The sequence below is a fragment of the Pongo abelii genome, chromosome 14, assembly GCF_028885655.2.
Source record: "Pongo abelii isolate AG06213 chromosome 14, NHGRI_mPonAbe1-v2.0_pri, whole genome shotgun sequence".
NCBI lineage: Eukaryota > Metazoa > Chordata > Mammalia > Primates > Hominidae > Pongo > Pongo abelii.
Window position 1 is genome coordinate 35,683,683 of NC_071999.2, and position 23,597 is coordinate 35,707,279.

Sequence of the window (23,597 nt, forward strand, 5' to 3'; positions counted from 1 at the left end):
GTGGACAGATTTGTCCAATAATATGGGCCTCTTCCCAAAGGCCCTACCACCTAATGCCATCACACTGGGGATTTGATTTCAACATGTGAATTTGGGGAAAGTGCAAACACTCAGACCATAGCACCATCTCAGTAAATGTCCCACTGGTCACTCAGTTCATAGTGACAGTGATCCAGCCACTGTCATGACAGGTGCCACTTGGCAGAAACAGCACAACTTGAAAGATGGCGGGGTGTAGTCAAGATTCCAGGACCCCCAACAGAGAAGCCAGCTCTTATAGGGGAGCCATTCATCAGGATTGAACTCTCAATCGAGGTGGACAGTAATAGGTGGGTCTGTGTTATTCCCCAGGTGAGTATCATGACGGTCACAATCCTAGGAAGGATGTGAAGCCTCTCCCAGCTCTCCTCGAGTTGCCTGCTTGGGCAGCAGAGATGATGGAATGTGGAGTCTGGTGTGGTCTGAGGCCTGAATCCATGTGCCTCATGTATGACACTCAGGGAAGAGGATCTCTCAATTTAAGGGAGAGGGCCTGAATGAGCCTTGCTTTCCAGGCCTGTCTGATGGTCCAGGCTGAAGCCCCTCCTGGCTTGCAGTGCCAGACCTCATCCAGCAGGAGCTCCTTGGCATTGACTGCTTCAGGACAGTTGCTTCTGCTCTGAGCTCTCTCTAAAGAGCAGTGCTCTGCCATCCAAGCTGGGCTTTTCTTTTCTTCTTGCTGATAGGGAAGGCATGGGACATTGCAGGATGGAAGTGGCCCCCAGGCCTCCTCATGCCTGGGCTTGGTTTGGAGGGTGGTCAGGTGGTCAATAATCCCGATTTGCCTGGCATTGAGAAGTTTTCCTGGGATGTGGTCCTTTCAGTTTTTTAAAAATTATTTTTATTGATACACATATTTGTAGGTATTTGTGGGGTGCATGTGATACTTTATTACGTGTTGGATTGTGTAATGATGAAGTCAGAGAGTTTAGGGTCTTCATCACCTTGATTATCGTTTCTATGTGTTGGGAACATTTCAAGTTCTCAGTTCCAGCTATTTTGAAATAGACAGCCCATTATTGTTAGCTATAGTCACCCAACCCTGCTGTCAGACATTGGAACTTAGTCCTATTGAACTGTTATTTGTACCCATTCACCAAACTCTCTTTGGGCTTTCAGCTTTACAACTGGGATGATCCTGGGAAAACTAAGGTAAATCAGACACCCCACATGTGAGCTAGGTTATAATATGCCCAGTGGATCCTGGGGACATCTTAGCTTTCAGAGGTCATGCTGTCCAAGCTGACTGTGGGGCTTCCAGAGGGTGGGGAGAGGAAATGATGCAATGGCCCATCAGAGGCACTACTTGGTGGGGCCTAGGGCCAGAGTGCATGTCTAAGGCATTAAGGGGAGGGGAGAGCAGCCTTCATAATTATGAAGAGGAGTTTAAGGTGCACAGCTTCTGATGAGGGACCCTTCCTCTAATTGAAGACAGCGTTGTGTAATGCTCAAACTCCCTGTCTTCAGAGTGCCTGCTGTATCCCATCCTCAGTTCTGTGACTTCTCCCTAAGCCTCAATTTTGCATGTGTTACATTGGGATAATAATAGTGCCAAACTCATGGGGTTGTGAGGAATAATGAGGTAAAGCAGTTGAAAAGGTTTAGCACAATATAAGTGCTCAATAAAAGCCATTATTATTATTTTATTACACTAGTTTTCAATTCCTGCATAGCAAATTATATTCTCAAAACAATATAAATTTATTATCTGACAGTTTTTCTGGGTCAGAGGTCTTACCAGGCTGTAATCAGAGGGCAACCAAAGCTGTGATCTCAGCTGAAGCTCAGGATTCTCTCCCAAGCTCACTGGTTGTTGGCAGAATTCAGTTCTTTCTAGTTGGAAGACTAAAGCCTACAGTCTTCAGTCCCTAGAAGCCTTTTCTCTGGCACAGGTTTCTCTACAACATGGCCATTTATGTCTTTAAGGCCAATAGGAGAGCATGATTAGCATATTTTTTTAAGTAACTTTTAGACCCTTTTTTTAAAGGCTTACCTGATTAGACCAGGCCCAAGTGAGCTTTAAGTCAACTGATTAGAGACCTTAATTACATCTGCAAAGTCCCTTCATGTTTACCGTATAACATAACTTAGTGAAAGGAGTGAAATTGCAACCAGGTTCTGCCTGCACTCCAGGGAAGGGGATTCTGCAGGAGTAGGGGTCATGGGGGGTTTATTTTGGGATTCTGCCAACCTCAACCTCACTGAGTCAAAAGTAGCTGAATGGATGTGATGCTGAGGTTCTTGGGCAGCAGCAGTGTGTGTGTGTGAGTGAATTCATACGTATGACCACCTGGGAAGAAAGGAGGCTGTGGCTTCCTCCACCTCCTGGCAGGCAGAGAAATTTATTTCTTTTCTTTTTTTTTTTTGAGACAAGGTCTGGCTCTGTTACCCAGGCTGGAGTGCAGTGGCTTGATCTCTGCTCACTGGCTCACTGCAGCCTCTGCCTTCCAGGTTCAAGCAATTCTTGTGCCTCAACCCCAAGTAGCTGGGATTACAGACACACACTGCCACGCCCAGCTAATTTTTGTATTTTTAGTAGAGACAAGGTTTTGCCATGTTGGCCAGGCTGGTCTTGAACTCCTGACCTCAAGTGATCCACCCACCTCAGCCTCCCAAAGTGCTGGGATTACAGATGTGAGCCACCATTAACCATTTTTCTGTCTCCTGTGGGAAAGGGCACAGTGAAAGAACAGATGAAGCTGAGACATATAAGTGAACTCCTCCCTCCTCTCCATTTAGACTAAAATAGGATTATTCATACTGAGATTCTCCCTGGTTGCAAAGAGATAATCTGTGCAACTGGGTTTTTACAATTATCCCTACCCTATGCTTTCCTCATCTGTCTTCCTTGTAGTCAGCTCAGGCTGCTATAACAAAACACCATAACTGGGGGCTTTTGAACAACAAAACTTTACTTCTCACAGTTCTAGAGGCTGGAAATCCAAGATCAAGTTTCCGGCAGATTCAGTGTCTAATGAGGTCCTGCTTTCCAGTTTATAGACAGTGCCTTATTGCTGCCGCCTTACACGGTGGAAGGAGAGGACGAGGAACTCCTTGGGCTTTTCTTTCTTTCTTTCTCTTTTTTTTTTTTTTTTTTTAATAAGGTCACTATCTTAGTCCATTTTGTGTTGCTAAAAGGAACATCTGAGGTTGAGTAATTTATTTTATTTTAAAAAGTGGCCAGGCATGGAGGCTTATCCTGTAACCCTAATCCTTTAGGAGGCCAAAACAGCAGGATTGTTTGAGGCCAGGAGTTCAAGACAAGCCTAGACAAGATAGTGAGACCCCATCTACCCCATCTCTACTAAAATTTTAAAAAATTAGCTGTGTGTTGTGAAGTGTGCTTGTAGTCCCAGCCACTCGAGAGGCTGAGGTGGGAGGAGTTCAAGGCTGCAGTGAGTTATGATTGGGCCACTGCACTCCAACCTGGGTAATGGGGCAAGACCTTGTCTCTATTTTAAAAAAAAATCTTTATGTGGCTCACTATTCTGGGTGGCTGGAAAGTTCAAGATTGGGCATCTGCATCTGGTGACAGCCTCATGTCGCTTCCAGTCATGGGGGAAGACGAAGGGGAGCTGGTGCGTGCAGATATCACGTGGTGAGGGCAGAAGCGAGAGAGAGAGGGGAGAGATGTCAGGCTCTTTTTAACAACCAGCACTGAGGAAACTAATAGAGTGAGAACTCACTCACTCCTGAGGGAGGACATCAATCTATTGATGTGCAACCTGCCTCCATGACCCAAACACCTCCAGTGAGACCCCACCTCCAACACTGCCACACTAGGGATTAACTTTCAACTTGAGATTTAGAGGGGGCAAACTTACAAACTATCGCAGGCACTAATACCACTCATGAGGGCTCCACCTTCATGACCTAATCACTTCCTAAAGGCCTTACCTCTTCATCCCATCACATTGGGGATTCGATTTCAACTTGAATTTTGGGGGGACACCAACATTCAGGCCATAGCATCATCTCAGTAACTGTCCCATTGGTGATCACTCAGGCCCCAACGAAGGAACCCTCCTCCAGTCCCTTCCTCCCTCCCACCCACAGTCAATCATCCCCAAGCTCCATCAGCTCCACCTTTACTGGCCAACCCACCTCTGCCACATCTCACCATCTCCGCTGCTATCCCTGTCACCTGGGCCCACCATTCTCTCTCCTGGACAGTCTCCATAGCCACCTCTGTCAGATTTTTTTTTTTTTTTTTTTTTTTTTTTTTTTTTTGAGACAGGTTCCTGCTCTGTTGCCCAGACTGGAGTGCAGTGGCATGATCACATCTCACTGCAGCCTCGATCACCTGGGCTGAAGCAATCCTCCCATCTCAGCCTCCCAAGTAGCTGGGACTACAGGTACTACCATACCTGGCTAATTTTTTGTTGTTGTTGTTTAATTTTTAGTACAGATGAAACCTCACTATGTTGCCCAGGCTGCTCTTGAACTCCTGGGCTCAAGTGATCCTCCGGCCTTGGCCTCCCAAAGTGCTGGGATTACAGGCATGAGTCACCGTGCCCAGCCCATCAGATGTTAATGCTACACACACTTGCTTAAATCCCCCAGATAATTCTCACTGCTGTTAGAATAATTCCCACACACCTCGGCGTGGCCATGCAGGCTCTGTGCCATCAGGTATGTCCCTGCCCCTCTCTCCCAACTCCTCTTTTCGCTTGCTCGTTCACTCAGTTCCAGCCACATTGCCCTGGGAGCTGCTCCCACCATGGGGCTTCCTAATGCACTGGTCTCTCTCATGCAGTGGGGCCTCTCCCTCCTTTTACTCAGTGTCTACCAGCACCCACCTCCTCCAGAGCCCTCCCTGACCACCACACCTACATCTAGGCCCTCCCTCCTCCACGCTCCCTCCTCCACCCCAGCCTCCTACCCATGTGTCACTTCTTTATACTTGCTGCCACCTGAAATTAGATCATTTATTTACCCCTTTACTTGTTCAGTTTACCTTATCCGTTAGAATATAAGCTTCCAAAGGGCAGGAGCTTTGCCTATATTGTTAGGCCGGGCATACAATGAGCACTCAAAAAAATATTTGATGAGTGTATGAAAGAATAGACTGGGTTATGTAATTGTGCCTACTTACCTATATGACCATGTGGTGGGGTTTATGGTGGGTGTGGTTGTGATGGCTATAGGGCTATAAGCAAATTTGGGACAGGGAGTCTAAGAAATGTTCTCAAATTTTGGTAAGCAAAGCATCCTCTACAGAACCTGTCTTAAAACATGAAAGTTCCTTAGTGCTACCCCCAGAGGTATGATTTGGTAGGTCAAGGATAGGGCCTGGAAATTCACATTCTTATTAAGATTTTCTTCATCCAGGGTTTGTTGACCACCTTTTCAGAAGATTTTTGCTCTATAGCTGTACTACGCAATGCAGTAGTTCATAGTCAGTGGGGCTCCTGAGCCGTTGAAGTGTAGCTCCTCTGAACTGAGATGTGCTGTAAATGTAAAATGCACACTGGAGTTTAAAGAGTTAATACAAAGAAAAAGGAATGCAAAACATCTCATTAATAATGCTTTACACTGATTACACATTGAAATGGTAATCTTGTAGATATAGTGTGTTAAATAAAATATACTGTTAGGCTTAATTTCACTTCTTTCTTTATACTTTTAATGTGGCTACTAGAAAAATTTAAATAACATATTCAGCTCACATTATACTCCTATTGAACAGAGCTGATCTATAAGTTCCATGGAAGATGGCAAGTCTTCGCAGCTGAAATAAAGGCTGGATCTCATTCTACAGGCTCATCTTTGCAATGATTTCTTGCATTTTTCAACGATATTGAAAAATGTGGCAATGAAAGTTACCACAAGCATCAAACCAGTCCTGCCTAAATCTGGAAAATAGTTATCTGAGGCTTGTTACCATATGATCATGAGAGCGTTTCACCATGGATTATTAAAATATCACTTTTACAGTCACCCTAGAGGCTAGGGTTATCTGAATATGGAGAAAGAAACAGCTGTGGAGCTGTTGTATAAATGAAATTACTAGAAAGTAATGCACTCAATTGCATATTGGCTCGGGGGGTTATTCTTATTAAAATGTTTAGAGAGGGCTTTCTGTTCATTTCTGCAGAATTGCTCTTCAAATTAAAAATTTGCTTGACACACTAATAGACCACAGTCCCAAGAGAAGTTTATCCTTTTTTTCTTCTTATCCTTGCTAAGCACTTAGCTGCTCTGCTGATAGGTAGCATATATTGTCTATATGAAGCTTATGTGTTAACATTGACTGCAGTCCTGCAAGTTGGCACACTCTTACTTGGCCTAAAAGAAATCAGCACAGGCTTTAAGAAAATCAGATGATCTACCTAAAGGAACACAACTCTGTCTCTCTTTTGACAATTGTTGTAAACAAATTTTAATGGAAATTTGCCTTAATTGTGAAGAAGTTGCTGCTAAAATGGACTTGCTATTAATGGACTGGAACCCATTGCATAAACAGAATGAAATATAAGCCTTCTCAGGATTCACACTTATAAAAAGCCATTCAGCCAATCAACAAGAGGGCAAAAGAACAAACATTTGATGCGTAATTACTTAGTTTAGTGCATATGCATTTGGGTCCTCAATGTCAGCACTATGGCAACCAGAACATGGCCACAACAACTGTCTGGAAATGTCTATTCTTACCTGGACCCAGCAGGCCATGCCCCACTAATTATATAATCTCAGTCTCTCCTTGTTATGGTCTGAATGCTTGCATCCCTCAAAAATTCATGTGCTGAAATCCTAACCCCCAAGGTGATGATATTAGGAGGTCAGCCTTTTAAGAGGTAATTAGGTCATGAAGACGGCATCCTCATGAATGGGATTAGTGTCCTTATAAAATAGGCCCAAGGGAGCTCATTCACTTTGTCCACCATGTGAGAACACAGCTAGAGGGCACCATCTATGCACCAGGAAATGGGCCTTTTCCAGACAATCTGTCGGTACCTGAATCTTGGACTTCACAGCCTCTAGAACTGTGAGAAATAAATTTCTGTTTTTTATAAGCCACCAAATCTATGGTATTTTGTTATAGAAACCGTAATGGACTAAAACACTCCTTAATTATATTTAAACTTATCAGTGCACTGGGCAGTGACATATTAAAAGAATGCTGGCCAACGTAATTGACACCATAAGGCTGGATGATTCTTGTAATTTTCAGCCTCAGAAAAAGGCTGGGGAGAGGAGTCAGGGGAAAGGAGGTGGTGTGTGTGTGTGTGTGTGTGGTACAGTGGATGCCTGCTGAGAGAGAAAGAGCTATAATAACATTCTGTGATTCAGCTGACACATCCTTTCTGCGTCCCCTTCAATCACCTGGGTTAATGGGGACCTCGCTAATGTCTGAACCTCATCTCATTTTAACCTTTTGTTTCAAAGCCTCTCTTTTCATGACTTCCTCTCCTTCATTTTTCCCATATGGTGGGGTTATTATTAAGACATTAAATGAGAGTGGACAGGCAGGCAAAGGAAGTGGGTTGCAGGGGAGTTGAGCGTTGCCTGTGTACTTTTCTAGACTGTTCCACTTCATATCAGTGAAAGATTCCCAATTGATATTATCATGAAACAAAGCAGATGAAATGCTGAGCACAGAGCCTGGTCTTGATGAAATGCTGAAAGAAAAGAAAGGAAAAAGAAAGTAGCTATTATTTTTACCCTTCCGCCCACCCCATGTTTACTACTCTTATTTCTCTTTTGTATTGTTGTGTTGGAAGCACAGCATCAGAAAAGCTCCCAGTATTGAGAAATAACTCAGTGTTTAGTTCACTTAAACCTGAGAAAGGAGAAGAGGATGCCACCGTGAGGTCCAGGACATAAAGAGGAAAAAAACAGACAAAAAATCAATATGAAATGAAAATGTGAAAGAGGCGCTTTCAAGCAGATGAGTGATATAGATTACAACGTTGAGAGTTGTTTGTGTCCAGAGCTGCATGCTGCACCTGGTGGGATAAACACTGGTCTAACAGAGGATCCTTGTTTCAAGGAGGCTACCTTTTATTTTGGGGGACAGAATTGTTTTTGAAAGATGCTCAGTGGTTCAAGCTACAGCATGGTGGACTAGCAGAATGGACTCCAGGGCCTCAGAGGAGGCAGTGACTGCTGCCAGAAATAGTCAAGGATAGAAAGGAAGGACTTCACTGAGGCCTGGGAGAAGATTATGGAATGGGACTGAGAGCAGTGACGGGGAGTACAAGGGGGTGTCTGGGGGAATTGTGCCCCATGGTGAGAGCTAGAGGGTTCACAAAGACTTAACCCAACACATCTCTCTCACCCTGGAGATTGGGCCCGTTCAATCTAACTGGATGGCTATAATTTAAAAGGTTTAGTTATTATGACAAACATGGACATATTAGGTGATAGCAATGCAAAATGCATATGGCTTCTTGATATAAAACATAAGACTTGAAAGCAGCATCTTTGGTTGGGTACTACAGCCACCCTCCTCTGTCACTGAGGGAGGCTTTTGTGGAAAGGGCTGAGTGCCTCTAGACTGTGAACAAAAGTAGGTACAGAAGAACAGCTGGAGATAATAAGTAAACCATCTTGACAGGAGTGAAGAATTTCCTGAAAGGAAGGTCCCTGAGTTAGGTTGTTGGATGCTTTCAGTAGTGAGTTGTTGAAAGTGTTTGGGGTGTGTGTGTGTGCGTGCGTGCAGTATATGTGTGTGTGTGTGAGAGGGAGACACACACACAGAGAGGGGAAGATAACTTGTGCAAAGCAGGGTTTTAATAGAAATAATTTGGCAGTTTCCTAGAGGATAGTTTGATGATAAAAAACCAGCCAGGCTAGAAACAGGAAACCAGCTGCAGACAATTGGTAGGCGACAATTTCAACGGTCTAAATGCAAGATGGCACCCAGACAAAGATGGCAGCTGACAGGATGGGAAAATAAAATGAAAGGTGTAATGTTATGAATGACAGCAAACAGGAAGCAGGATTGGTTGGCAGGGATCAGGGAAAGGAGAGAGAATAAGAGAGAATGCTTGGTTTTGAGCCTGGGTGCTGAGGAGACTCAGTACAAATAAATCCCAATTGCACTCCTACCATATACCAGGCATATGGATAGGTCCTGGGCATCAGTGGTGATGAGAGAGACAATGTGCCTGTCTTTGCAGAACGTTCATTGTGCTGGAGGATAGGAAGCAGTCAGAGAGGCAGCAGAAACACCAGAGCAAAGTAGATCACAGAAACCCAAGAGTGAACAGTTTCAATTTATAGTTCTAAATAAATCATCATGGAAAATGAAAGTTAAAGGACATTGGAAAGCCATTTATAACAAGAAAGAAGAATACCTAAAATCATAATAATAACCGTGACCATGTATTTGTTACTTTCTTACGGTAAGCCAGAAGTGCACTGTGTACTTTGCATGCTATATTAGTCAGGGTTCTTTGGTGAAACAGCATTGATAGAATTGATTGATTGCTTGATTAATTGGTTATGAGAATTGGCTCACACAATTATGGAGGCTGAGAAGGCTCAAGATCTGCTGCCTGCAACCTGGAGAACCAAGAAAGCGGTGGTGCAGAAGTGTGTAAGTCTGAAGGCCTGAGAACCTGTGTGGGAGGGGACATCGGCATGGTATAAGTACCAGACAGGGTCTGGAGGCCCAAGAACCAGTAGCGCTGATGTCCAAAGTCAGAAGAAGATGGACGTCCCAGCTCAAACAGAGAAGGAGAGAACTTACCCTTCTTTTTCCTTTTTTTTCCTCAATGAATTGGAGGATGCCTGCCCACATTGGTGAGGGCAGAGCTTCTATATTCAGTCTACTGATTAAAATGCTGAATCTTCTGAAAACACCCTCACAAGCACATTAAGAAGCTATATTTAACCATCTGTTTGGGTATCCCTTAGCCTTGTCAGGTTGACACATAAAATCAACCATCACATATGCCTTATCTCATTTAATTCTCTAATAACCCAATTAAGTAGGTAATATTCACTTCCTTGTTTTTCTGGTGAAGACATTTGCCCAAGGTCAAAGAGCTAGGAAGTAGCATATCTGGGATCCAAATTCAGTCTATCTTATCTTAAAGCTGTTGTGAACTGACTTTAGCAAATAGGTCCATGTACAACTCTTGCATTCTTTTGGGTATATGATGGCACTGAGATGTTTAAGATGAATGAGAGTTAGATGTGTCCTTAGATCTTGTTATCAAAAAAGCAATTATCAGAAGAAATTCTGCCAAATACAGACTGTTTTTGAAACAAACATTCCTCTCAAAAGCAAGCCCAGGAGAACTCATGAAACTGTGAGCTTGATGGATTCTACCTCCTGATGAAAGTTCCCTTGAGGCAGAAGCAACAATATTCCAGAGGTAGGACTCTGATACCCTGAAGTCAGCATTAGGCAGCGAGAAATCCTCCTAACCAGTAGCTGGTGGCAGAACTGTCTATGGATGGATCCACAGTGCAGATCCTATGGGCATGGCCACAGGCCTCACTAGATTCCTACTGCCTGTTCAGCACAGGTGTGGAGCACTTTGACAATATTTCTGACAATACTTTACACAGTCACCAGACTTGAATACCTTGAATTTTACCATGGAGAGCCTTTTTTTTTTTTTTTGAGACAGAGTTTCTCTCTTGTTGCCCAGGCTGGAGTGCAATGGCGCCATCTAGGCTCACTGCAATCTCCACCTCCTGGGTTCAAGCGATTCTCCTGTCTCAGCCTCCTGAGTAGCTGGGATTACAGGCATGCACCACCATGCCAGGCTAATTTTGTATTTTTAGTAGAGACGGGGTTTCTCCCTGTTGGTCAGGCTGGTCTCGAACTCCCGACCACAGGTGATCTGCCTCAGCCTCCCAAAATGTTGGGATTACAGGCGTGAGCCACCGTGCCCGGTCGAAAGCCTATTTCTGGTATTCATACTGACTAGCAAACCTCTTATATCAATCAAAATCTATTTGTGATGCTCACTATGCTAATTTTCAAAGCCTCAGGTGATGACTGAGATCTGAAGAGCTGAAGTCTTTCTGATGGAATACCAGCTGGCCACCTGCGGAGGTGAAGTTTCCATTACAGCAGCTTCATGCCTCTGGAGTTGAGGCTTCTACTAATACAAACTCATGATTCAATTCTCAGTGTTGAGGTATTTTAAAGTAAGCTATGGACATTGTAAAGTAAATCCATACTTTAAATGGTTACTCCATAAAACCTGTAATAGAGATTGTCCCTTTTAATTGATACAGATAAACTATAAAATACACATATTACGCTTTTTGACCAGGGAATCTTAAATTCATAGCACAAGCAGGAAAATAATGGCTCAGAAAGACCAACCTTCATTATGGGCAAGGTATGGTGCCAAGCGTTTAGATACATCTGTTCATTTAATCTTCAAAACAAACCCATAAGCCGGGCACCACTATCTCATGCTCATTTTAAAGAGAAGGAAAGTGAGTCTTTAGAGAGAGCAAGTAATTCACTACAGAACATATAGATAGGGACTGATAGGTAAGGGATCGGGGTATGGACCTCAGGGGTGGGGAGGCTTGAAAACCCTGAAATTAACCTCACAATGGTGTGTATGTGGACATCCATGCTGTGCATGTTGTTTTGGCTGGGTGGTTGTGGTAAGATTCCTATGACTTTCACCAGATTCTTGAGCGCTTTCAACACCACTGTCTAAACAGGCTCCGTCACAATACAGATGCCTTGCCTGACAGCTGCCTGTTATAAGTCATTCTTATAATGGGGCCCAAGACAGGATGTTTCATTTCCTTTTCTGCAGACAGACATATTGAACTGGGTCTTTTAATCTAAAAACACAGCAACATTGTCCTAATTTATGGAAAACATGTCAGGTTAGAAAAATCATAATAAATCAATTGATCCTGTGTATTTGTCATTTATTTTTCTGAATTTTTCAATTTAGAACAGGGCCCAAAGACAACAGGATGGCTCCACCCCGTGAAAAATAAAAGTAAAGGTCTTTTTCTTGTTAGTTTGTTTAAGAAACACAACTTTAAGGCATTTTCCTAATAACTCTCTTATAAGCCTTCAAGACTTGCAGGTAATTTCTAACTCTAGGGTCCTTTGCTATTTGAAAAAATAACCTACTCCCATATGGTCAGCACCAAAGAAAAAATGATCACGTTTCTTTTGTCTCTGGCATGGTTTTGACAGAAAAGATAATTGAAGTATCTTACTGGTGCTAAAGCAACCTGACTTAAAACAAAGGTGGTAAAGTGAGTACAGAAAGTGGACATTTTAAAAAATATATTTTGTCCTTCTATCTTCCTTCAGAGTTATCTTGAGTGTTAATGGAATAGTTTTCTTTTTGTACCAATTCTTGGTACAAAGAGAGTAGTTATTCTTGGGTATAACTACAAAATATATAGTTTCTCTTATTCCTTCTCTACTCAAGTGATACACATTTATCTTAAAAATTGCCTGAAATTTCTATAGGAAACGGTATCTAAATTTTGCAATATGTTGAAACATATTTCACCAGCCCATGCCCAGAAATCCACCACTTTCATGTCTGGCCCATACTTTAACAATTAGGATAAAACAAACACATGCCTGTGTGCACTTTGAGACCTGTCTGCCCCTTATATAAAGAGTTCCTGTGAGTACTGAGGCTTTGCTCAATATAATGTGAGGATTTGGTGATACCATGCAGAAATTGATGAAATTCCCACTATAATGTTTGGGTATGGAGAGTTGAGAAGTTTTTTTGGGTAACTATATCAGAACTCAGGGAGAAATTGGTGTGGAAATTGATTTTTCCAAAGCCTCAACATTTCAAATGCAAAACCTCTTTCATCTGGTTACTTCTGGGGAAATAACAGTTGGGAGCTAATGAACGGGAAGAGATATCAAGAAACATAAGCTCCACATTGGCCCTCATTCCACTTCCAGCACCAGTCCTGGTGAATGCTTAATCATGAAGCGGAGCATCTTGGAAAAGCCTCCTCTTAGGATTATGGGTTGCCAGTGTGCTATGGGGTTCCTTCCTGGAGGTTGTCATGGTCATTTACTAATTTATTCCCATCTTCTTGCCTGATCCCTGAATCCTTAGAACCTACGTGTGAACTGCAGCAAAGGGAGGTAATTCAGGCCAGAGATCAGTTAACAGGCACTGTAATATGAATGGCCCTCTCTGTCTTCCAACACCTAGTGCATTTACACTCCATACTATGACTGCCTGCTTTTGTTTCTCCACTAGTCCCCCCAACAAAATTGCAAATTCCATGAGAGGACAGAGTTTGTCTTGCATTTCTCTTTTGTATTTTTGGCAACAAGGAGAGTGCTGTGTATACAGTGAATAATGAATATCAATGGATTAATACCTTCTTTTAATGTTGCAGAAGCTTTCATGGATGATGCGTTTTTTTCCCCCAGTAGATAGAAAGCTTTATGAAGATAGACGCTGGGTATTAATCATTTTTCCATCTTGCACGACATTCAGTTTCAATTGTTGCTCAGAGTAGATGTTTAGTAATTGTCCCTGAAGAAACTGGATTATCCCCTGGACAGACTGAATTATCCTTGGAGATAATTCAGCGGATTGTCAATAAGTGGACCAAGTTGTGTGGTGGCCTCATTAGAACAATTTATAATATTAGAAAATGGGGATAGGGTGGTATTTAGATTTTCTTTTTGGCACGGGAGAAGTATTTACTTGGCACGGTTTGATCATTCTCTCTTCTTAGAAACAGTTTCTTTACTTGGCTTCTTGCTTTCTTTCTATGCCATCCTCTGGTGCTAGATCCTTTCTGCTATGGTTTGACCCCACTAAAACTATGTTGAAATTTGATCCCTAATGTGGCAATGTTGGGAAGGGGGGCTAGTGAAAGACATGTGGATCCTTCACAAATATCTTGGTGCCATTCACTTGTTCACTCTGTAATGAGTGAGTTCTCACTCTCAGTAGACTTCATTAGTTTTCATAAGAGTGGGGTGTTAAAAAGTGAGGACACCTTTGGGTTTTGTTCCTTCACACACGTCTGCTTCTCTTTTGATGCTCTACCATGCTGTGACACAGCATGAAAGTCCTCGCTAGAAACTGAGCAGATGCAGGCACCAAGCTTCTTGTGCTTTCCAGCCTGTAGAACTATGAGCTAAACACACCCCTTTTCTTTAGATGTTATCCAGCCTCAGGTATTCTGTTACAGCAACACAAAAGAGACTAAGACAGAAAATTGGTACCAAGGAGTAGGATGTCGCTACACAGATATCTGAAAATGTGAAGTGGCTTTGCAACTGGGTCATGGGCAGAGGCTGGAAGAGTTCGAAGGAGCAGCTAGAAAAATACTATATTGCTACGAATTAAGCATTAAGGATGATTCTGGCGAGGGCTCAAAAAAATACAAAAAGATGAAGGAAAGTTTGGAAATTCTTAGAGATTTGTTAAGAGGTGGTAGCCAGAATGCTGATAGAAATATGGACAGTAAAGGTCATTCTTACGAACTCTTAGATGGAAATGAGGAACTTATTGGGAGCTGGAGTAAAAGGCATCCTTGTTATGCCATTGCAAAAAACTTGGCTACACTGTGTCCATGCCCTAGGACTCTGTGGAAAGCTGAACTTAAGAGTGATGGAATAGCATATCTGGTGGAAGAAATTTCTAAGCAGCAAAGTGCATGGGCTGCTGAGTGCTTGCTTCTAACTGCTTGCAGTGAATTACTAGAAAAAGGGAAACAGAGCAGAAAAAATTGGAAAATTCATAGCCTGGCCATCTGGTAGAGAATGAAAGAGCCCAAGGGTGAGGTCAGGCAGAGAAACTCCTTGCTAAAGAGATTAGCATGGATAAACGGAAGCCAGGTGCTAAAAGAACAATGGGAAAAAGCAATGGGAAAAAGGTCCCCAAGGCATTTCAAAGATCTTTAAGGTCGCCTCTTCCATCGCAGACCCAGAGGTCTAAGTCTAGGAGGACAGGTTGGTTTAGGAGAACAAGCCCAGGATGCCGTGTCTCTGTGCTGCCTGGGGACACTGCTCCCCACATCCTGGATGCTCCAGCCTTGGCTCTTGTGGCCCCAGGTTTGACTCATGCCACTGCTCTGTAGAGAGCAAGCCCTGAGCCTTAGCAGCATCCATGTGGTACTAATTCTACAGACATACAGAATGCAAGAGCAGTGGAGACGTGGCAGGTTCCTCCTAGATTTCAGAGGATGTATCAGAAAGCCTGGGAGCCCAGACAGAAAATTGACACAGGCGCAGAGCCACTACAGGGAGTGCCTACCAAGGTTGGTGGAGCCATAAAGGCAGGGCTGCCCTCAAGACCCCAGAATCGTAGAGCTACTAGCAGCATGTAGTGCCTGCCTGGGAAAGCTACAGGTGCCTAATTTCAAGCCCTGGAGCAGCCACATGGGCTCTGCCCAGGAAAACCATGGGGATGGGGCTGCTCCAGGTCTTGGGAGCCTACCCCTTTCACCAGTGTGCCTAGGAGGCAGCACCTGGAGCTTTAAGATTTAATGTTCGGTCTACTGGGATTTGAACTTGCGTGGAACTTGTCATTCTTTTAGTTTGGCTGATTTTTTTCCCCTTTGGAATGGGAATATTTATCTTGGAAGTAGAAAACTTGTTTTTGATTTTATAGGCTCACAGTTGGAAGGAGCTTACCTTGAATCTCAGATGAGACTTTGGACTTTAGACATTCGAGTTGATGCTGGAACAAGTTAAGACTTTTGGAGACTATTGGGAAGAGATAATTGTATTTTACAATGTGAGGAGGGCATGAGTTTTGTGGGACCAGAGGTGGAATAATATGGTTTGGATATGGTTTGTTTATCCCCACCAGATCTCATATTGAAATTTGATCTCCACTGCGGCTGTGTTGGGAGTTGAGGTCTGGTGGGAGGTGTTTGGGTCATGGGGGGTGGATCCCTCATGAATGGCTTACTACTGTTCTCAAGGTAGTGATTGAATTCCCACTCTTGGATTAGTTCTCTTGGGAATAGATTGTTTCCCTTGAGGGTGGGTTGTTACAAAGTGAGGACACCTCTAAGTTTTGCCCCTTTCCTTTGACCTTCCACTATTTTATGAGGAGCAGATGTTAATACCATGCTTCTTGAACTTCCCAGCCTATAGAACCATGAGCTAAATAAATCTCTTTTTTAAGAAATAAATTTATAAATAGAATACCCAGCTTCAGGTATTCTGTTATAGCAACACAAAATAGACTAAGACACTCTCCAACCTCCTAATTATGGAGAGCTCAGGCTTGCTGCACAAGTCTCTTGCACATCTCCAGATACCTGAGTGATCTTCCTCACATTTGATAATTTCTAAAATTTGTCTTCTCCAAAAGAAACCCCTTTCTTAACCTCCAGACTAAAATATCGCGTTGCCCTCATCCCTACTTAATGTGTCCAAAACAAAACCTCTGATTCTCCATCCACACAATCACTTTCTCCCTTATTGGGCCCATCTCAGTAGGTGGTAACTCTGTTCTAATTGCTCAGGATGAAACCCTGGCATCAACATTGGCTCCTCTTCTCTCATACTGCACATTCCATTCTTAGCAAATCCTGTCAATTTTACCTTCGAAAAATTATTTTTAAGATCTGACCATTCTCACCACCCCTGCTGCCCAATGCCATTCTAAGCTTCCACCATCACTGCAGCATAAAGCTCCATGAGGGCAGAGGGCTTTGTCTGTTTTGCTCACTGCTATGTCCTCAGCTCTCAGCACATAGTAGGTGCTCAGTTGCTATTTAATAAGTAACCTCTCACCTAGATTATTGCAGTAATCCCCTAGCTTGGGGTTTCTTGGCCTCAGCACATTTGACGTTTGGGGCCAGATAATTCTTCATTGTGGTGGGCTGTCCTGTACATTCTAAGATGTTCAGCAGCATCCCTGGGCTCTACTCACTACATGCCAATAGCATCCTCCACTCCTGAGGTGCAGCAACCAAAATGTCCCCAGACATTGACCAATGTCCACTAAGAGGCAGAACCACTGCCACGGCTGATCTTCTACTTTCCATGCTCCCGCTCACACTGTCTCAGAGCCTTGCTCTACACACGTAAGTCAACCTGTGGCTTGCCATCAACTCAGAGTAAAATCCTTATGGTGCCTGTAAGACCTCTCCCTTCTCTCACCTCATCCCTCCCCACTGCTCCTCTGTCTCAGGCCCACTCCCTGCTCATCCTCTGCACACTTCAGGAAGCCCCAGTGCTTCCACACTTGCTGTCCCTTCTGCTAGAAACACCTTACTTCTGGACACCCACATGGAACTTCTCAGGCCAGCTCTCCTTGCCACTCTCCTCCTGTAACACATCCTCCCCCTCCTCCCCTCTGCACTCCACCATCCCCCACCTTGCTTCTGTTTCTCCATAGCACTGACCACCTCTTAACAGACAAATGAGCCTAGGATGGTGACTTGCAGGGCACAGACTCACAAAACGTCTGTCAAGTGTGTGATAAATGGACAGTGGGTGTATACAGAAGGCTTCACTGGCCTCCATCCTCTGTCTTTGGCTATCTCTGAATTCTTATCAAGTCACAGTTGGGCCTGTTTCCTCCTGACACTGAATGTATGAACAGAACTCAACAAATGGTATAAAACAAACTGACATAAACAACCAAAAGCCTCACACGGACCTCCCAGAAACCAGCTTGGATGCAGTCCCCTTTGTGTGTCAGGCTTGGGGCTCTGTTTGGGATTTGCAGCAGAGCCTAGTGATCAGGGCTTAGAGTTTGAAGTTGAATTGCCTGGGTGCAAACCCCGACTTCCTCACTTATCCCCATGTACCCATGGGAAGTTACATTTCCCATTTGGGCTTCATGTTCTCATCTGTAAAATGGGATAATAATATGGCAGAATTCTCAGGGCTACTGTGAGGATTGAGAGAATTATACTGGAAAAGTGCTTAGGCTTGCAGTAAGGCCTGGGTCTGTCTGTTATTAGTACTATTACTAGCCATGTATGTATGCTGTCTTCACGAGGATTTGGTGCCTGGTGATAAGATGAAGCTTTGAAAGTTGCTGCAATACATTCACTCCTCATTTATTGAAAGCCTACTATGTGCCACACTCTGTTCCAGGGACTGTGAATATGGGTTAAGAAGGACAAATAGGAGCTTGCATTCTTTTTTGAGGATACAGACAATATACAAATAAGCAAAAAATTTTCAGGTCGTGGTAAGTGCTGTGATAAAAATGGGCGATGTGATGGAGCGGAAAAGGGAAGGGGGTTGTTTTAGGTTTCATGGTCAGTAAAAGCTGTTCTGAAAGGCCACTTTTCAGCCGTGATCTGAGTGACTAGAGGGCAACAGCCAGGCAAACACCTGCAGCAAGAATTTTCCAGGCCCGGTACTCAGTGAATTCGGAACCCTACGTGGGGATGGAGCTCAGCGTGTTTGAGAAGCAGAAAGGGGGCCGTGTCTGTGGGGTGGGATGAGAGTGGTGGGACAACACGGTCAGAGGGCTTGAATCCTGTGCGTCATGGACCGAGGGAAGGGGTTGGGACATTTTTGAACAGGCAGGGGAATCACTGGAAGGTTTACAGCTGGAGAATGGCATTTCACAAGGATGTCTCTGGCTTCTGGGTGGGACAAAGACTACAGAGAGGCAAGCATAAAAATAGGGCTGCCTGGCTGGGCACGGTGGCTCACACCTGTAATCCCAGCACTTTGGGAGGCTGAGGCAGGTGAATTACCTGAGGTCAGGAGTTCAACACCAGCCTGGCCAACATGGTGAAACCCTGTCTCTACTAAAAATACAAAAATTAGCTGGGTGTGCTGGTGGGTGCCTGTAATCCCAGCTACTGGGGAGGCTGAGGCAGGAGAATCACTTGAAACTGGGAGATGGAGGTTGCAGTGAGTCGAGATCGTGCCACTGCACTCCAGCCTGGGTGACAAGAGTGAAATTCCATCTCAAAAAAAAAAAAAAAATAGGGCCACCAGTGGGAGACAATGACAAGTAACCTCATGAGAATGCGGGTGATTGTGGCAGAGGTTCTGCCACGATGTGCTTATTGGGTACAGCTCTCAGTCCCATTATTAACGTGGCCATCACAGCACCAGCCAGGGCGAGGGGACAAGTGACCAGCCAGTCCTCCCGACCCAGGAAGGGGTTGGCTAATTCCTTTAGCATCCTTGCCTTTTTTTTTTTTCTCACTATGGAGGTTTTCATGTAGACTTGTGATGTGATTAGTGCAGGAGGAAAGGGTGAAGCGAGATCCCCTTAACTTCTAGAATTTTGTCCCACGATTCCTAGAACTATCAAGAAAATAAGCAAAAATCGTGTTGAATGTGAAGAGCGAAGAGCAATGTCAGTACAAAGCCTGACCGAGCATCCATGCTGACCACAACTGTGTTTATGCCAGCTTTATGACAGTGATAGGAACTGCATGTGAATGATGTTTAAGACTCTTGAACAAAAGCACGTAGAGAATTTTTCCTAGGGTGAAAAACAGAAAGGTCCCCTGTGCTCCCATTCTGTAACTCCTATTATGAATAAAATGGTGTGTTTCACATTTAATCAACAGTTGCTGGGTTAGATGGATTTCCTTTTTGTATCCAGTGGACTGAAGGTCAAAAGGTATATTTTTATGTTTTTTTTCTGCTCTAATTTACACCGCTATTTACAGACCTGCCATTTCAAAGCTTAGAATACTTCCTATAATGCAGGAAAGAGGCCAGATGAAGTGGCTAGAGGTCTCCTGCCTCCTGGACATTCGGAAGAGGCAAACTGCCCCTAACAGAAGGACTTGAGTCCCTGAAATAGTGGCCTTTAACCAGCCCATGCCACTGTCTCCCCTTTTGTCCATACAAGGTCACTTACTGGACAGCCTGGCTTAGGGTTGTCAGATCAGACACGGGACACCCAGTTGATCTGAATTTCAGGTACAAGATAGTTTATTTAGTATAAAAATGTCCCCGATATTGCACAGGCAGATGTTCGTGCTTATCTGAAATTCGAGTTTAACTGGGCACCCTGTATTTTTATTTGCTAAGATGACAACCACTGCCCTGGTTGGGGGTAGGGGTGAGGCATTCCCAGCAGCAGGAGCCGCTTACACCACACGTTTGCTGCCTCCCAGGCTTGCCCATGTCTGGTCTCCTGCTCTTCTCTAGCAAGTGGGACTTACTGACACATAAAAAGAGAGGGTTGTCACTGGTATGAGCAGCCCTCTCTCCTTGCCTACTTTTTTAGTGTGTCAATGAGACTCCCATGTCCATATTAGGACATTCTCTCCTTCCCCTGCCTTATAGTAGAAACCATCCATCCAGCCATCATCACCTATCCATTCATCCACTCACCTGTCTACCCACCCACCCACCCACCCATCCATTCACTCACCCATCCACCCACTCACCCATCCATCAACTCATCCGTCCATCCACTCATCCATCCATCTATCCATAAGCATTCACAGAACGCCTTTTAAGTACCGGACACCATGCAGCAAATCCATAATCTCCCTGAGAACACGTCATATGAAAGATTCATGTTCTGACTTGGAGCCAATTTATTGGGAGCCCTCCAGACCACAGAAAGCAGCTATCATGATGAACAGAGTAGCTCTGACCCAGTATCTCTGCACCAGCCCAACATTAGCCAAGATAACTCAGATGCCACCAGTTGCCCTGCAACCGAGCTGATCTATGAGATGTGGTAGAGGGAAGCTGAAGCTAGACAGGACTGTCCTCATGCATCAGTTAGGGAAGGCTAATTGTGGGAACAAATAGACCTCAACAACATGTATAATCACAGTGGATGTTTTTTCTTGTTCAGATCACAATCCTGGCAGGGGAAGAGGTTGGTGGGGCAGTTCTCCTCAGCACATCCACCCAGGGACTCAGACTGTGGAGGTTCTGCTGTCTTCATCAGGTCACTTCCAAGGTCACTCCAGGGTCATCACCAGAAGAGGATGAGAGCTTGGTGGCATGCATGGCAGACTTTGAAGGACAGGCCTGGAAGTTGCACGCATCCCTTCATCACTGGCTGTGCTACATTGGCTGGCCACGTGGTCACTACTAGTTGCAAGGAAGATTAGACAATGCAGGCCCAGGAAGAAGGTAGGGATGTGGATTTGTTTAATTTCTGTGAGCTTCAGTTTCCTCATTTGTGAAATACCCCATTGATTGCCTCTCAAAGCCAACTGGTAAAATCTCTGCCTGAACCCACTCCTGGCAAGTCTGATAAAGTCCCCAAGTGTTCCTTTCCGAGGATCAGGTCTTCCCTCCAACTCAGCAGACACTCTGAGGATAAAGGAAAACGAATTCCTCTTCCATTTTTCCATCTGGCCTGCTTCTTGATTCTTGCCCTTCTCACACTGGCTGCTGAAAACGAAGCCACTTCATTTCATGGATGTAGTTCATTTACTGGCTGGTTGCTTTGGATCTTGGATGCCTTTTTCCATGAAAGCAACTCTAAGCAGGGTGGCTCCATCCCCCAGAAGTCCAGCCCCCATCCTGTGGCCCCAGGTGCCTTCAAGGGTGGGCTGGAGGGAGGTGCTGGCCCCTGGGCAGTTCCCATGGCAGCCTGTGAGCAGGCTCCAGCAGCAGGGAGTAAGGGCGGAGCTCAGGGACCCCAGCGAAGGACTCTCTGTGAGTGACTGGTTCCCATGGCAACTGAGGAGCAGCCTCCACAACAGCTAGGAACCCAGTTGCCCCAGCTAGAAGCTGTTGGGAAGCTCAGCGTCTGGAAGCCTGGAGTCACCTGTGGCTGCAGCCTGGAGCTGAACATCTTTCAAGCTGGGATATTTCCATTACCAGCATGCCCTAAATAGCTCTATTTCCGTTTCCTCAAAACATTACTTGAGCATCTGCATGCCAGACTCTGTCATGGCTACTGGAACCCCAGCGATAAGAAGTCACTGACCCTCTCCTGGCAGAGTTCCCAGCCTAGAGGGTGAGCTAAGCACGCATCTACGACACAGAGGGATAAAGCCCATCTAACCCCAACAGGGAAGCAGTGGGCAGGAAAGCCTTGAGTGAGTGGCCCAGCAGCCACAGCAAGGACAAGGATGATGAGTAGGGAGTGGGCGGAAGGGGGAGGTTTGGGCCAAGCAGTGACCATAGCACACGCAGAGGCATAGAGAGAAACTGCAAAACACTTTTGTGATGGGGCGATCACCCTAAGGACCTCGGGTTATGTCTTGGGGGAGGTGGGCCCTCAAGCCTTCTCAGAGAGGAGCATTGGAGGAAGATGAGTCCAACGGATCCATGAATATTTTTAAAAAATTTAACTAGCTTTATATTTCTGGGATTCATAAAAAGGGAAGGAAAACTCAGGAACATTTCTCTAATACTTGGCAAATCCAGCCCACTAGCAAGTCCTGTCTATACCCTCCAAATGGTCAGGGCTGTGTTCTGGCCCGGAGGCTAAAGCTGGGATCCTCTGAAAAGGGGGGAACTTTACATTTACTCTCAAAGTGTACAACAAAGGACATTCCCTTCTTCATCCCCTTGTACCGTGCGTCCTTCCCTGAGACAGGAATCCCCATCCTACAGCTGTCCTGGTCTACAAGGCCTGTTCTTCCTCCTTCCTCCACGCAGCCTGGCACCCATATTTGAAGCCTCAGGCCTGCCTTAACATCTAGGTGTCCACGTTCCCATGAGAGGCGACACACTGTTCTTGTTTTAGCACTGAGAGTCTCACGTCCTGGGGTAAAATCTCAGGACGGAGAGGAAAGACTCAGCCGAGACCTACAGGCCCCAGGACGCTGAGTGGCAGCAGGGATGAGGGAGGCAAGCCTGGCTTTGGTGCCAGGCCTGCCCAGCCAAAGCTTGATTTCTCTACTAGGCTGTGGCACCTTGACGTTAACTTAAATTTTTTGGGCCTCAGTCTCTTCTTTACCTGTTGCAAGGGACAAGGAACACCTATCTCACAGGATTGTAAATAATGCATGTTGAACACTTTCACATAGTAAGTGCTCAATAAATGATAGTTAGTACTTTCTAGAGAAGGGGCTTCCAACAGTTGCAATGTCATGTAGTAAAAGCTGTATCAAGCTTTTACATCGAATGCCAAGGGCCCAGAGGAGGAGCATATATCTGCCATGGGAGGCCAGGGAAGCCTGACTTTGTCACCAGTTTCTTACAAGACTCCCTGGTGTGCCTCTTACACATCCACTGTGGACTGTGATTGAAAATTGGAGGAAAAGGAGGTACAGGAGAGAAAATTCTGAGCAGCAGGAGAATTTGGGCAGTGAAGTAACAGAGACACCCAGTGTGGGGAAAGTACACCCCATTTCTGAACTCCGGTGCAGTTCATGTAGGGGAAGAACCTGTAGGTGGGGGATTCTGAAATCTGCAAGAGTCCTGCTGCAGAAAGCTGGGTTTCCCAGTAGGAGGGTACAGGCATTCTAGAATTCTCAGAAACTTCTGGAACATTCTAGTCTATTCTGGAATACACTCCCTGTGGTTGAAGACAGAAGGTACAGAGAAGTACACAGGAATTCTATTTGTGAGGACAGGATTGGGCCTGCTGACCTGTTTGTGAGGTGCCCCTTTGAGGAGGACCACAGCAGCTTTGGAATTAAGTCTGGAGAGATCTGTGCCTCTAAGGAGGCCAGGACTGCAGACAGTGGAGCAAACTTCCCCTAAGAGAGCAGCCAGGCCTCATCTCTACTGTGATTCTTTGCTG